The sequence below is a fragment of the Oncorhynchus gorbuscha genome, linkage group LG12 (genome assembly GCF_021184085.1).
Source record: "Oncorhynchus gorbuscha isolate QuinsamMale2020 ecotype Even-year linkage group LG12, OgorEven_v1.0, whole genome shotgun sequence".
NCBI classification, from domain to species: Eukaryota; Metazoa; Chordata; class Actinopteri; order Salmoniformes; family Salmonidae; genus Oncorhynchus; species Oncorhynchus gorbuscha.
The window spans coordinates 49,090,196-49,103,355 of record NC_060184.1 but is presented as its reverse complement, the minus strand read 5'-3'; the positions used below and the strand labels follow the sequence as shown (position 1 = coordinate 49,103,355).

Sequence of the window (13,160 nt, the reverse complement as noted above, 5' to 3'; positions counted from 1 at the left end):
TGTCGTTCTTTTAACGCAACGTAACGTAATCAACACTGCTAGCTAGCCAGCTGGCCCCCGAATAGCAGCACTGTAGAAACTATTACACTCAACGGAACAACTTGATTAGTGTAGTGTCAACAACGCAGCCACTGCCAGCTAGCCTACAAAGTCAACAACGCAGCCACTGTCAGTTAGCCTACTTCAGCAGTACTGTATCATTTTATTATTATTATTATTATTATTATTTTAATCATTTTAGTCAATAAGATTCTTGCTACGTAAGCTTAACTTTCTGAACATTTGAGACGTGTTGTCCACTTGTCATTCCAATCTCCTTGCATTAGTGAGCCTGTCAACTATGTGTCTGTCTATCCCTGTTCTCTCCTCTCTGCACAGACCATACAAACGCTCCACACCGCTGGCCGCTGTCTGGTGGTCCCAGCGCGCACGACCCACGTGGAGTTCCAGGTCTCCGGTAGCCTCTGGAACTGCCGATCTGCAGCCAACAAGGCAGAGTTCATCTCAGCCTATGCCTCCCTCCAGTCCCTCGACTTCTTGGCACTGACAGAAACATGGATCACCACAGATAACACTGCTACTCCTACTGCTCTCTCTTCGTCCGCCCACGTGTTCTCGCACACCCCGAGAGCTTCTGGTCAGCGGGGTGGTGGCATCGGGATCCTTATCTCTCCCAAGGGGTCATTCTCTCTTTCTCCCCTTACCCATCTGTCTATCGCCTCCTTTGAATTTCATGCTGTCACAGTTACCAGCCCTTTCAAGCTTAACATCCTTATCATTTATCGCCCTCCAGGTCCCCTGCATCAATGAGCTTGATGCCTTGATAAGCTCTTTCCTGAGGACGGCTCACCTCTCACAGTTCTGGGCGACTTTAACCTCCCCACGTTGGGGACTCATTCCTCTCTGCCTCCTTCTTTCCACTCCTCTCCTCTTTTGACCTCACCCTCTCACCTTCCCCCTACTCACAAGGCAGGCAATACGCTCGACCTCATCTTTACTAGATGCTGTTTTCCACTAACCTCATTGCAACTCCCCTCCAAGTCTCCGACCACTACCTTGTATCCTTTTCCCTCTCGCTCTCATCCAACACTTCCCACACTGCCCCTACTCGGATGGTATCGCGCCGTCCCAACCTTTTCCTCTCTCTCCCCTGCTACTCTCTCCTCTTCCATCCTATCATCTCTTCCCTCTGCTCAAACCTTCTCCAACCTATCTCCTGATTCTGCCTCCTCAACCCTCCATTTTCTGCATCCTTTGACTCTCTATGTCCCCTATCTTCCAGGCCGGCTGGTCCTCCCCTCCCGCTCCGTGGCTTGACGACTCATTGCGAGCTCACAGAACAGGGCTCCGGGCAGCCGAGCGGAAATGGAGGAAAACTGGCATCCTTTCACTCCCTCCTCTCTACATTTTCCTCCTCTGTCTCTGCTGCTAAAGCCACTTTCTACCACTCTAAATTCCAAGCATCTGCCTCTAACCCTAGGAAGCTCTTTGCCACCTTCTCCTCCCTCCTGAATCCTCCTCCCCTCCCCCCTCCTCCCTCTCTGCAGATGACTTCGAGGACCATTTTGAAAAGAAGGTCGACGACATCCGATCCTCGTTTGCTAAGTCAAACGACACCCCGCACACAGTGCCCTACCCTGTGCTCTGACCTTTTCTCCCCTCTCTCTCCAGATGAAATCTCGGGTTGGGTTAAACAACCTGCCCGAAGACCCTATCCCCTCCTCTCTTCTCCAGACCATTTCAGACCTTCTCCAACTGAATGCTCATCAACTTATCCCTGACCGCTGGCTACGTCCCTTCCGTCTTCAAGAGAGCGAGAGTTGCACCCCTTCTGAAAAAACCTACACTCGATCCCTCCGATGTCAACAACTACAGACCAGTATCCCTTCTTTCTTTTCTCTCCAAAACTCTTGAACGTGCCGTCCTTGGTCAGCTCTCCCGCTATCTCTCTCAGAATGACCTTCTTGATCCAAATCAGTCAGGTTTCAAGACTAGTCATTCAACTGAGACTGCTCTTCTCTGTATCACGGAGGCGCTCCGCACCGCTAAAGCTAACTCTCTCTCCTCTGCTCTCATCCTTCTAGACCTATCGGCTGCTTCGATACTGTGAACCATCAGATCCTCCTCTCCACCCTCTCCGAGTTGGGCATCTCCGAACGCTTGGATTGCGTCCTACCTGACAGGTCGCTCCTTGGCGTGGCGAGAATCTGTCTCCTCACCATGCGCTCTCACCACTGGTGTCCCCCAGGGCTCTGTTCTAGGCCCTCTCCTCATACACCAAGTCACTTGGCTCTGTCATAACCTCACGTGGTCTCTCCTATCATTGCTATGCAGACGACACACAATTAATCTTCTCCTTTCCCCCTTCTGATGACCAGGTGGCGAATAATCATTCTGCATGTCTGGCAGACATATCAGTGTGGATGACGGATCACCACCTCAAGCTGAACTTCGGCAAGACGGAGCTGCTCTTCCTCCCGGGGAAGGACTGCCCGTTCCATGATCTCGCCATCACGGTTGACAACTCCATTGTGTCCTCCTCCCAGAGTGCTAAGAACCTGGCGTGATCCTGGACAACACCCTGTCGTTCTCAACTAAATCAAGGCGGTGGCCCGTTCCTGTAGGTTCATGCTCTAAACATCCGCAAGAATGCCTCACACAGGAGCATAGAAATCCAGGCACTTGTCATCTCCCGATTACTGCAACTGTTGGCTGGGCTCCCTGCCTGTGCCATTAAACCCCTACAACTCATCCAGAACGCCGCAGCCCGTCTAGTGTTCAACCTTCCCAAGTTCTCTCAACCCCGCTGCTCTCTCCACTGGCTTCCAGTTGAAGCTATCCGCTACAAGACCATGGTGCTTGCCTACGGAGCTGTGAGGGGAACGGCACCTCAGTACCTCCAGGCTCTGATCAGGCCCTACACCCAAACAAGGGCACTGCGTTCATCCACCTCTGGCCTGCTCGCCTCCCTACCACTGAGGAAGTACAGTTCCCGCTCAGCTCAGTCAAAACTGTTCGCTGGTCTGGCTCCCCAATGGTGGAACAAACTCCCTCACGTCAGGACAGCGGAGTCAATCACCACCTTCCGGAGACACCTTTTTATAAATACCTAGGATAGATAAAGATATTTAAAATATGTAGATGCACTATTGTAAAGTGGCTGTTCCACTGGATGTCATAAGGTGAATGCAAATTTGTAAGTCGCTCTGGATAAGAGCGTCTGCTAAATGACTTAAATGTAATGTAAATGTACAAAAGAACTGTTGCTTCTAAATTGATCAAATTTGATCTTAAAGTTACTGGTCCCCTCCCCCATGTCAAACACTACGATTCATTATTAAAGGGACAAGGTGACCACCCCTAAACTCTCGTTTTAATACACCAATTGTGACATGATACTCTTACCTCGTTTAAATAAGTATTGCCTTCTAACCAACATCAAAGGCGTGTTTGCAGAGGGGCGTGGTTCACATAGCTAGATAGCTACTCTACTGGTGTCAAAATGTAACTTCAGAGTGTCAGAAAATATCATTAAAAGTTTCCCTATTTTTCTATGGCAAAGATACTTCCCATTTCATCTAGTCTGGTGTTAGTTACTGACTAGCTAGGTCTTCAGCCAGCATGGAACAAAAGGGGGTGAAGGGTCGTTCAAAACTCAGAGTCAACCCATCCGTCACTGCTGCTGTGAACCGCGTCACAAGAGACATGCCAAACGCGAGATGTATAGAAACATTTTTTTTCTAATGCCATTGACACAAAATCGATGTTGTTTGAGTTGCTTTGTGTATCACCAAATTTGCTTGAGATTATTTGATTGTAACACGGCTCACAGCCTCCAAGTTGCCTGACACGTGTGTATCAAAGAGCTGTCAGTCAAGGCGAGCTCATGAATAGAAGCTCCACGCCCACTCAGCCTGTCTTTTCAAACTTCCTGGTAGTTAGCCACGAGAGAAAAAGTACTTTCAGAATGACTGTTCAGGACCTTTAACTGAAGATTGTCTGCTAAATGATTAAAATGTCAATGTAATTTTTAGTTGAACCCTGTTATTAAACCCTTTGGAATGACTTTGAAAGCAACAGTGAATTGATGTAGTTAATAAAGGGATACCAAGTACGCAGTCTATGGACAATCCATGCTTTGGTTTCGTCTCTCTGTCACTGTTTCCACATGCTAATATTTTAGCATTTGTGGCACAATCCCATTGAAGTCATGGGCTAGATAGAAGCATTTTTCACATTTCATTTTTAAATCATCTATAAGTAGCATTGTGGAGCTTCCCAATCAATTGTAGATACTTTTTGATGATTTGGACAATCTAATATCGGTCCCATGACTTCAATGGGATTTGTGCCACAAATGCTGAAAATAGACTGCTTACAGGGTAAGGAAACCAATGTATTTTTGTAATTTGGGTGAACTCTCCCTTTAAGAGATCTCTCACCCATTCTCACCGCAGCACATTGGTAGTAGTCAGTAACCAGGTTTCCATCCAGCATTTTTATGCGGGTAATGTACATGTTGGAAATAAAAACACATTAATTACAGGCCTGATGGAAACAGAAAATGTGTCGGTAAACTTTCCAAATGTCGACAAAACAAAATACACTAGAAGAGGTGGGATTATTTTGTGTTATTAAAAATAATGATGCGTCGGTGGAAATGTCGGCGGAAACGCTTTTATACGCAAATATTGATATAATCATCAAATCTAAGTACATTAAGAGTTAAGTGATGATATGCTGTGTGGTCCTCCCACTACGACTCGTTGGGAAATCATGCAGTTTATTATTGTTATTAGGTCAGATTAACTTTACAGGGTGGTGAAAGTGCAAGGTGATGAGCTTGATGCTCCATTCCAATAAATATCGAGGGTCTTATTCTGGTCACATGATCATTGATGCTTGGCTGCCTTTGACATATACACATAATCTCACTATTTTGTCCATAATAATCTCATCGTGTAGGCTATATGTATCTGCGAGCTGTTGGCTAGAGCGTACAGGCAAATACCAGAGTGGTCACATTCGCTTCGTATATAATTGATCATGACAATTTGATGGAATCCCATTTTGGGTGGGAAAATGTGCATATTGTTTTGAAAATCTGTCACCAATTCGATGGAAACCTGGCTAGTGACAAATATCAAATTTACGCAAGGCTGGACGTGAGGCCAGATGAATAGCTGTAGATAGATTAACTCTCCAGTAGGAGGTGTTGCCCAGCCTATTGTTTTTGTTTTGTTTTTGACAGTGGATATTGTTTCAAAGGTACAAATTCAACATATCTCATACAAGCTTTGTCTTTGTTGAAAATTGGTTACCATGACGACTTAATCATGTGGCTGAATTTTTTACCCTCAAAACAACAGATGATTACTTTCTTCAAATCCAATGTATTTTCCACTTTTCCATAAATTATGTTGAAAAAACGTTGATTCGACCAGGTTGTGCCCTGTTGGTGGCCTAACATGAAATCAACCAAACACAGTAGCAAGTGATTGATGCTGGCATATGGCTTTGATAATAATGTTATAAATACTGGGAGTAATCCTAATAAAGCATAGTTTAGGAATACATTTATGCATTAAGTGGGAACATGAATCAGGCTAATGAAAACTGCCAAGCCACATCGTCACTATTTGTGATCATAGTCCTACATTTCTACACCTGGGAAACCGGTTTTATTTGATCAGTACTTAGTGTGGGGGTGCAAACCAAGTGGCTACATACAGTAGTAGGCAGATGGTCTGGTCCCAAGGTGCCCAACCCATTCCGGGTTTTCCACAATGCCGTGCTCAGCCCAAGCGCAGTTCCATGCGATCTGTGATGCCGCAGCAGCTCACAGACGGTCAGGTACAAGCAGCCAGTATAGACTGGGACTTGACAACCAGTGGACCTCCTGTCGAGTTTCCATTGGCAGAAGAGAAAGCTATTATTCAAAGACGGTGAATTGTATAGGATTATACCAGGGAGCGCTTGCTGTTTTCTACCAACACACCATAAGGTACGTTAAATGCGCAAATTAATCAATCTGAGTTTGGTTTGTTTAACTCTAAGATATTTATATAGTTGTGGGCTATATTCCTAATTGTCTACAATATACACTGAGTGTACAAAACATTAGGAACACCTTCCTCATATTGAGTTGCACCTCTTTTGCCCTCAAAACAGCCTTAATTTAGTCGGGGCATGGACTATGAGGTATCGAAAGCGTTCGACAGTGATGCTGGCCCATGCTTACTCCAATGCTTCCCACAGTTGTGTCAATTTGGCTGGATGTCTTTTGGGTGGTGGACCATTCTTGGTACACATGGGAAACTGTTGCGTGTGAAAAACCCAGTAGCGTTTCTGTTCTTGACACACACAAACCGGTGCGCCTGGCAGCTACTACCATCGCCAGTAAAAGGCACTTACATATTTTGTTTTGTCCATTCACCCTCTGAATGGCACACATACACAATCCATGTGTCAAGGCTTAAAATCATTATTTAACCGGTCTCCTCCCCTGACTCCAATTGAAGTGGATTTAACAGGTGGGATCATAGCTTTCACCTGGATTCACTTGGTCAGTCTCATGGAAGGAGCAGGTGTTCCTAATGTTTTGTACACTCGGTGTGTGTGTGTGTGTGTGTGTGTATGAATGGACTGTTACTATTGACTGCTGGCTTCCCTGATTTATAAGGCTCGGCTACATTACTTTATGTTGCATGTTAATTAAACACATTTGTGGGGCATTTTCTATGGCTGATACACATGCAAGATACATTTTAGCTGTTACAAATATTAAAACTAAGGGGTTAAGCAAATAACGCATTACATGAGGGTTTGCTTTTTGCAGTTATAACCCAGGATATAACCAATTTGTTGACGTCGAGTCCATCTGTTCACACCTATAAGTACATCAACCCTTTTCAAGTAACTGTCAAGTTTACCATTTCGTTGAATTGCTTGTTTAGTCTGCTTGTTTGGTCTATTGAGGGAAATTACTTGCCTATCAAGTAATAGTAGAGTCTGTCCGCAGCGTCACTGACGCCCCACGATGTAAAGTATGAGATATATGAGTGAGCCGAGCGCAGCGTTATGAGTAGCGTTACGAGGCAGCCTATGCATTCAGCGTGCTTGGTTGGGGAAACATGTGGGATACACATGGCTTCAGAGTATTACAATGTAGACCCTGGATTGTCGATTAGCTATTTTGTTATTTCCATCATTGAGCAAGTACAGTGGTGTAAAGAAAACTTTCCTGAACCAACACTTGCACTTGACCCCCCTCGTTGCTGCCAGCTACTTTATTGAGGAAAAGTGTAGTTACTAAGAGTGTGACATGTTGTTGTCCCATGAATGCACTAACTGTACAGTAAGTCGCTCTGGATAAGTGTCTGCTAAATGACTCAAATGTAAATGTGTAAAGTAACTTAAGTAAAAATATTTTGAAGTATTACTGAAGTCGTTACAGTATCTGTACTATTTACCTTTTTGAATACTTTCTCTTCTAAACCCCAAGGCATTTTTTAAAACTCAAATACTTCTAGTAAACTGAACTCCAGGGTCAGTGGAAAGTCATTATTACTTCATATGTTTATATGGCACTGACTCAAAACTATATATGTCACATCAACAACATTTTAAACGTTATGATAACAAATTACGTTCACTTGAGCACCTTTGCTATTAATGGCGGAGTGCAGTCTAAATCCATTTTTTCATTTCATGTATACACTGAACAAAACTATAAACGCAACAATTTCGAAGATTTTGCTGAGTTACAGTTCATATAAGGAAATCATTAAATCATCAGACCCTAATCTGTGGATTTCAAATGACTTGGCAGGGGCGCAGCCATGGGTGGGCCTGGGAGGGCATAGCATAGGCCCTCCCATTTGGGAGCCAGGCCCAGCCAATCAGAATTAGTTTTTCCCCACAAAAGGGCTTTATACTACTCAGCTCATACTACTATTTTATTTCAGCTCATGAAATATGGGACCAACACTTTGCATGTTGCGTTTATATATATTTTTCCACACTTGAGGTTGGAATAATAATGTAAACTTGTGAAAATTATGATAATTCCCTTTTAGTGTAACAACTGTTTGAAAAGACCAGCTGAAATTTCAGCCTGTTGTGGTGGGATGGAGTTTTGGCCTGCCCGGAGACATCACCAGGCAGTAAATTAGTTAATAGACCAATAAGAAAGAGAGTTCCAAACCTCTCTGCCAACAACCGCTAGTTTTCAGTTTTCCCCATCCCCACTCAGACCACTCCCAGACAGTCCTAGCAAAATTCTTGCTTGAGAAATTGCACTTTGCTAAGAAGCTTTTTTTTATTTGACTTTTGATCATTTTAATTGAAAACAATCACAGTAATGTACTTAATTGTCACACAGAAATGATTTGATATTGAGATAAAAGCTGTTGCATTGGACATTCAATGTATCTTTACTTTTACTCAAGTGTGACAATTGAGAACTTTTTCCACCACTGAGCAAGTGGCGATCAAATAGACATTGTAATATAATGGATTGTAGGGGCCATGCAAGGACGAACTGATATTAATAATAATAATATATATTTAATATATAATATATGCCATTTAGCAGACGCTTTTATCCAAAGCAACTTACAGTCATGTGTGCATACATTCTACGTATGGGTGGTCACGGGGATCGAACCCACTACCCTGGCGTTACAAGCACCATGCTCTACCAACTGAGCTACAGAAGGACCACAGAGGACCACATTTTCCGTAACTTATTTTTTTACTTATTGTGTACATAATGTTGCTGCTACTGTCCCTTATGACTCAAAAAAAAATATTCTGGACATCAGAAAAGCGATAACTCACTGCAGACTGGAAGAAACTTCCCTTTAATTGGGATAGGGGGCAGGTTGCAGAATTTTGGATGAAAAGCGTGCCCAAAGTAAACTGCCTGCTACTCAGGACCAGAAGCTAGGATATGCATAGAAAACACTCTAAAGTTTCCAAAACTGTTAACATAATGTATATGAGTATAACAGAACTGAAATGGCAGGCAAAAACCTGACGAAAATCCATCCAGGAAGTGCTATTATTTTGAAATAGGTGTTTTTCCATTGAAAGCCTATCCACCATTTAAAGGGATAGGACCCAGATTGTTCCCTATGGCTTCCACTAGCTGTGAACTGTCTTTAGACATTGTTTCAGGCCTTTATTCTGAAAAATTAGGGAGAATGATCAGTTTCAATGAGAGGCAAGTGGAAAGTCCCCAAACTGTTTGGTGCGCAACCCAGAGAGCGCGCCTTTTGTTGTTTTTCCTTTATATTGACGACGCTATTGTCTGGTTGTCTGCCACGCTGATCCTCAACACTCGGGCCTCCCAGGGGTGTGTACTTAGGCCCCTCCTGTATTCCCTGTTCACCCACGACTGCGCGGCCAAACACAACTCCAACACAATAATTAAGTTTGCAGTTCTGGTGTCCACATCACCAACGAACTGTCATGGTCCAAACATACCAAAACAGTCATGAAGAGGGAATGACAAAACCTTTTCCCCCTCAGGAGACTGAAAAGATTTGGCATGGGTCCCCAGATCCTCAAAAGTTTATACAGCTGCACCATTGAGAGCATCCTGACCGGTTGCATCACCAGCTGGTATGGCAACTGCTGGGCATCTGACCATAAGGCGTTACAGAGGTAGTGCGAACGGCCTAGTACATCACTGGGGCCAAGCTTCCTGCCATCCAGGACCTATATAATAGGCAGTGTCAGAGGAAAGCCCATAAAATTGTCAGAGACTCCAGCAAGCGGTACCGGAGCACCAAGTCTAGGTCCAAAAGGCTGCTCAACAGCTTCTACCCCCAAGCCATTAGACTGCAGAACAATTCATAAAATTGCCACCGTACAATTTACGTTGACCCCCCCCTTTTGGACACTGCTGCTAATCGCTGTTGTTTGTTACATATGCATAGTCACTTCACCACAACCTACACTTTTCCACCAGCCTAGGTTTCATAAATTCACAAATAGCAATTAAATATTCACTTTTTCAAAATCTTCCTCTGATTTGTCATCCAATGGTCCCAGCTACAACATGTAGTGTCGTTTTGTTAGATAAAATCCTTTATCCTTTTCTTTATATCCAAAAAAGTCTGTTTAGTTGGCGCCATCGATTGAGTAATCTACTCGTTCAACATGCAGAGAAAGATATCCAAAAAGCTACCATTAAACTTTGTTAAAACAAGTCAAAATACATTTCTACTTTATCCTCAGATACCCTAAAATGTAATTAAACTATAATATTTCATACGGACAGTAGTATGTTCAATAGGAAAATGATATTAGCAGGTGCCTGTCCTCTTCGTAGCTCACACATACACGAATTTCCCAGTCTATGTCCCTGTACTAAAACGCATTATTCTTCCTCGTTTTGGAAGAAACAAGCCTGAAACCTTGAACAAAGACTACTGACACCCAGTGGAAGCCATAGGAATTGCATACTGAGAGCTAGATTTAATTTTTCCCTTACGTTCCATTGGAAGAGCATAGGCTCTCAAAAAAAATTCTGTTTGGTTTTTCTTTGGACCTCTCTTACCATATCTATTTGTTAGAGTCTCCTACATTATTTGAACATTTCTACAAACTTCAGAGTGTTTTCTTTCCAATGGTACCAATTATATGCATATCCTGGCTTTAGGGCCTGATCAACAAGCAGTTTACTTTGGGCACGTCAGTCAGGAGGAAATTGGGTAAAATAGACCCTAGCCTGAATAATTTTTAAGAGCTTGTAAGTAAGCATTTCACGGTCAAGTCTACACTTGTTGTATTCGGTGCATGTGGCAAATACAGTTTGATTTGATTTGAAGTCAAGAGGTCTTGGTGCAGTTGATTTTTTAGGTGTTTTTTTACTTATATTGAATGATTCCATTTAATATAATAATAATATAATAATATAATAATATAATATATGAATGATTCCATTTGTATAGCGACTTACAGTCATGTGTGCATACCCTGTGGTCCCGTAAAGAACAAGTCAATTTAGTTTTGGAACAAACATAATGAATTATGCAATGGTAGTGTGAGGGTTGCTTTTGTATCAATAAGTTTAGTCTGTTTTTCTGAACAGCAGCAAACAAACTATGAGAGTTTAGGACCAATAGCACCTTTAAAGCTACCACAGCATGTGAAGCCTACATAAACTACATTTACAGAAGTATGTGGACACCCCATCAAATGAGTGGATTTGGCTATTTCAACCACACCTACTGCTGACAGGTGTAGAAACTTGAGCACACCGCCATGCAATCTCCATAGACAAACATTGGCAGTAGAATGGCCTTACTGAAGAGCTCAGTGACATTCAACGTGGCACGTCATAGGATACTACCTTTCCAACAAGTCAGTTCATCAAATGTCTGCCAGGCTAAAGCTGCCCGGTCGACTGTATCATTAAATTTGAAGACTGTTATTTTACCAAATCAATTCTCTAGGTTGACTTATTACATGATTAAACTAATCATTTAAACATTAACTAGGAAGTCGGGGCACCACGGAAAATGTTGATATTACAAAGTTAGAATTTTCCGAATATAACTATTTAGATATTTTAATATCTGATCAATTAGTCTTCTATTAATGAATTATTATTATTACCTCAATTCTCATTACTGAACATCGCAAAGCCTTGGATATCTGCACGAACCCTAGCCAAAATCACGAATCAGAGATATACAAATTGGCTTCATTATTTATTTACTAACTAACAAAATAATCACACAGAACTACATAACAAACAGTAGATATTGGTTACTAACAATGATAGAAAGGGTTGGGGACTGAGACAGTGCAGGAAAGACAAATTAGATTCACTACACACAGTCTATAATTATATTCATTGAAATGATAATCCTTTTTCACATTATCGGCCGCTCATTCGAGAATAATTGCAATTTATATATTTACGGCCATATGTCGATGTTGTCTTCTCTGTTGGAATCCTCAATCGTCCTGTAGAGTTCATCAGAGTCTCTGGTTAACTTTCCCAGAAGTCACAATGTCTTTCGTTGTTAGTGGTTAGGATGGATACTTCAGAGTACCATTCTAAAAAACATCTCATAGAATAGATGCTTCGGTGGTTGTCAGTATTCTCATTCTTAGCTTCGAGAATTTTCTCTTATTCTGGTGTGATCGATAGTCTCAGAGTTTAACCATTTCTAGCCATGCAGCCAAAACTACAGCTGTCTGATCTCTGTGGCCTATAGGATTGTAGCCATTCCAATGTGGGGACTCCTGACTCGGTGTCCTCTGACTTTTTAACCATTCAAAACATCTGACTTACCGTGGGTCTCTTTGGCATGAAATGTAAGTTTCGCTCACGGGTGATTTTGTACTCTGGAGTAGAAAAAAGCGGTTCCATGATGCCGACGTGGGCGTGGCCACTGACTAGTTCATCCTTATTTGAAAATCACATTTACATTTACATTTAAGTCATTTAGCAGACGCTCTTATCCAGAGCGACTTACAAAATCCATACTCTCCTTTAGAAGGTTAACATCACATTACATATTTTCACAAATATTTTCACAAATAGTTTGGCCAAGACCAAAGAGCTGTCAAAGGACACCAGAAACAAAATTGTAGACCTGCACCAGGCTGGGAAGACTGAATCTGCAATAGGTAAGCAGCTTGGTTTGAAGAAATCAAATGTGGGAGCAATTAGTAGGAAATGGAAGACAAACAAGACCACTGATAATCTCTCTCGATCTGGGACTCCATGCAAGATCTCACCCCGTGGGGTCAAAATGATCACAAGAACGGTGAGCAAAAATCCCAGAACCACACGGGGGGACCTACTGAATGACCTGCAGAGAGCTGGGACCAAAGTAACAAAGCCTACCATCAGTAACACACTACGCCGCCAGGGACTCAAATCCTGCAGTGCCAGACGTGTCCCCCTGCTTAAGCCAGTACATGTCCAGGCCCGTCTGAAGTTTGCTAGAGAGCATTTAGATGATCCAGAAGAAGATTGGGAGAATGTCATATGGTCAGATGAAACCAAAATATAACTTTTTGGTAAAAACTCAACCCGTCGTGTTTGGAGGACAAAGAATGCTGAGTTGCATCCAAAGAACTTCATACCTACTGTGAAGCATGGGGGTGGAAACATCATGCTTTGGGGCTGTTTT

The 13,160-nt window shown here is 42.7% G+C and overlaps 1 protein-coding gene across 1 annotated transcript in view; it reads left to right on the top strand.

Moving 5' to 3' along the window:
- The first annotated feature begins 5,852 nt into the window (after positions 1 to 5,852).
- Positions 5,853 to 13,160, top strand: part of LOC123990387 (disks large-associated protein 1-like) — a 195,581-nt gene continuing 188,273 nt past the window's right edge. The window contains exon 1 of the mRNA XM_046290947.1: positions 5,853 to 6,004. The gene's annotated coding sequence lies outside the window, so the exon portion shown is untranslated. The remainder of the gene's footprint in view (positions 6,005 to 13,160) is intronic.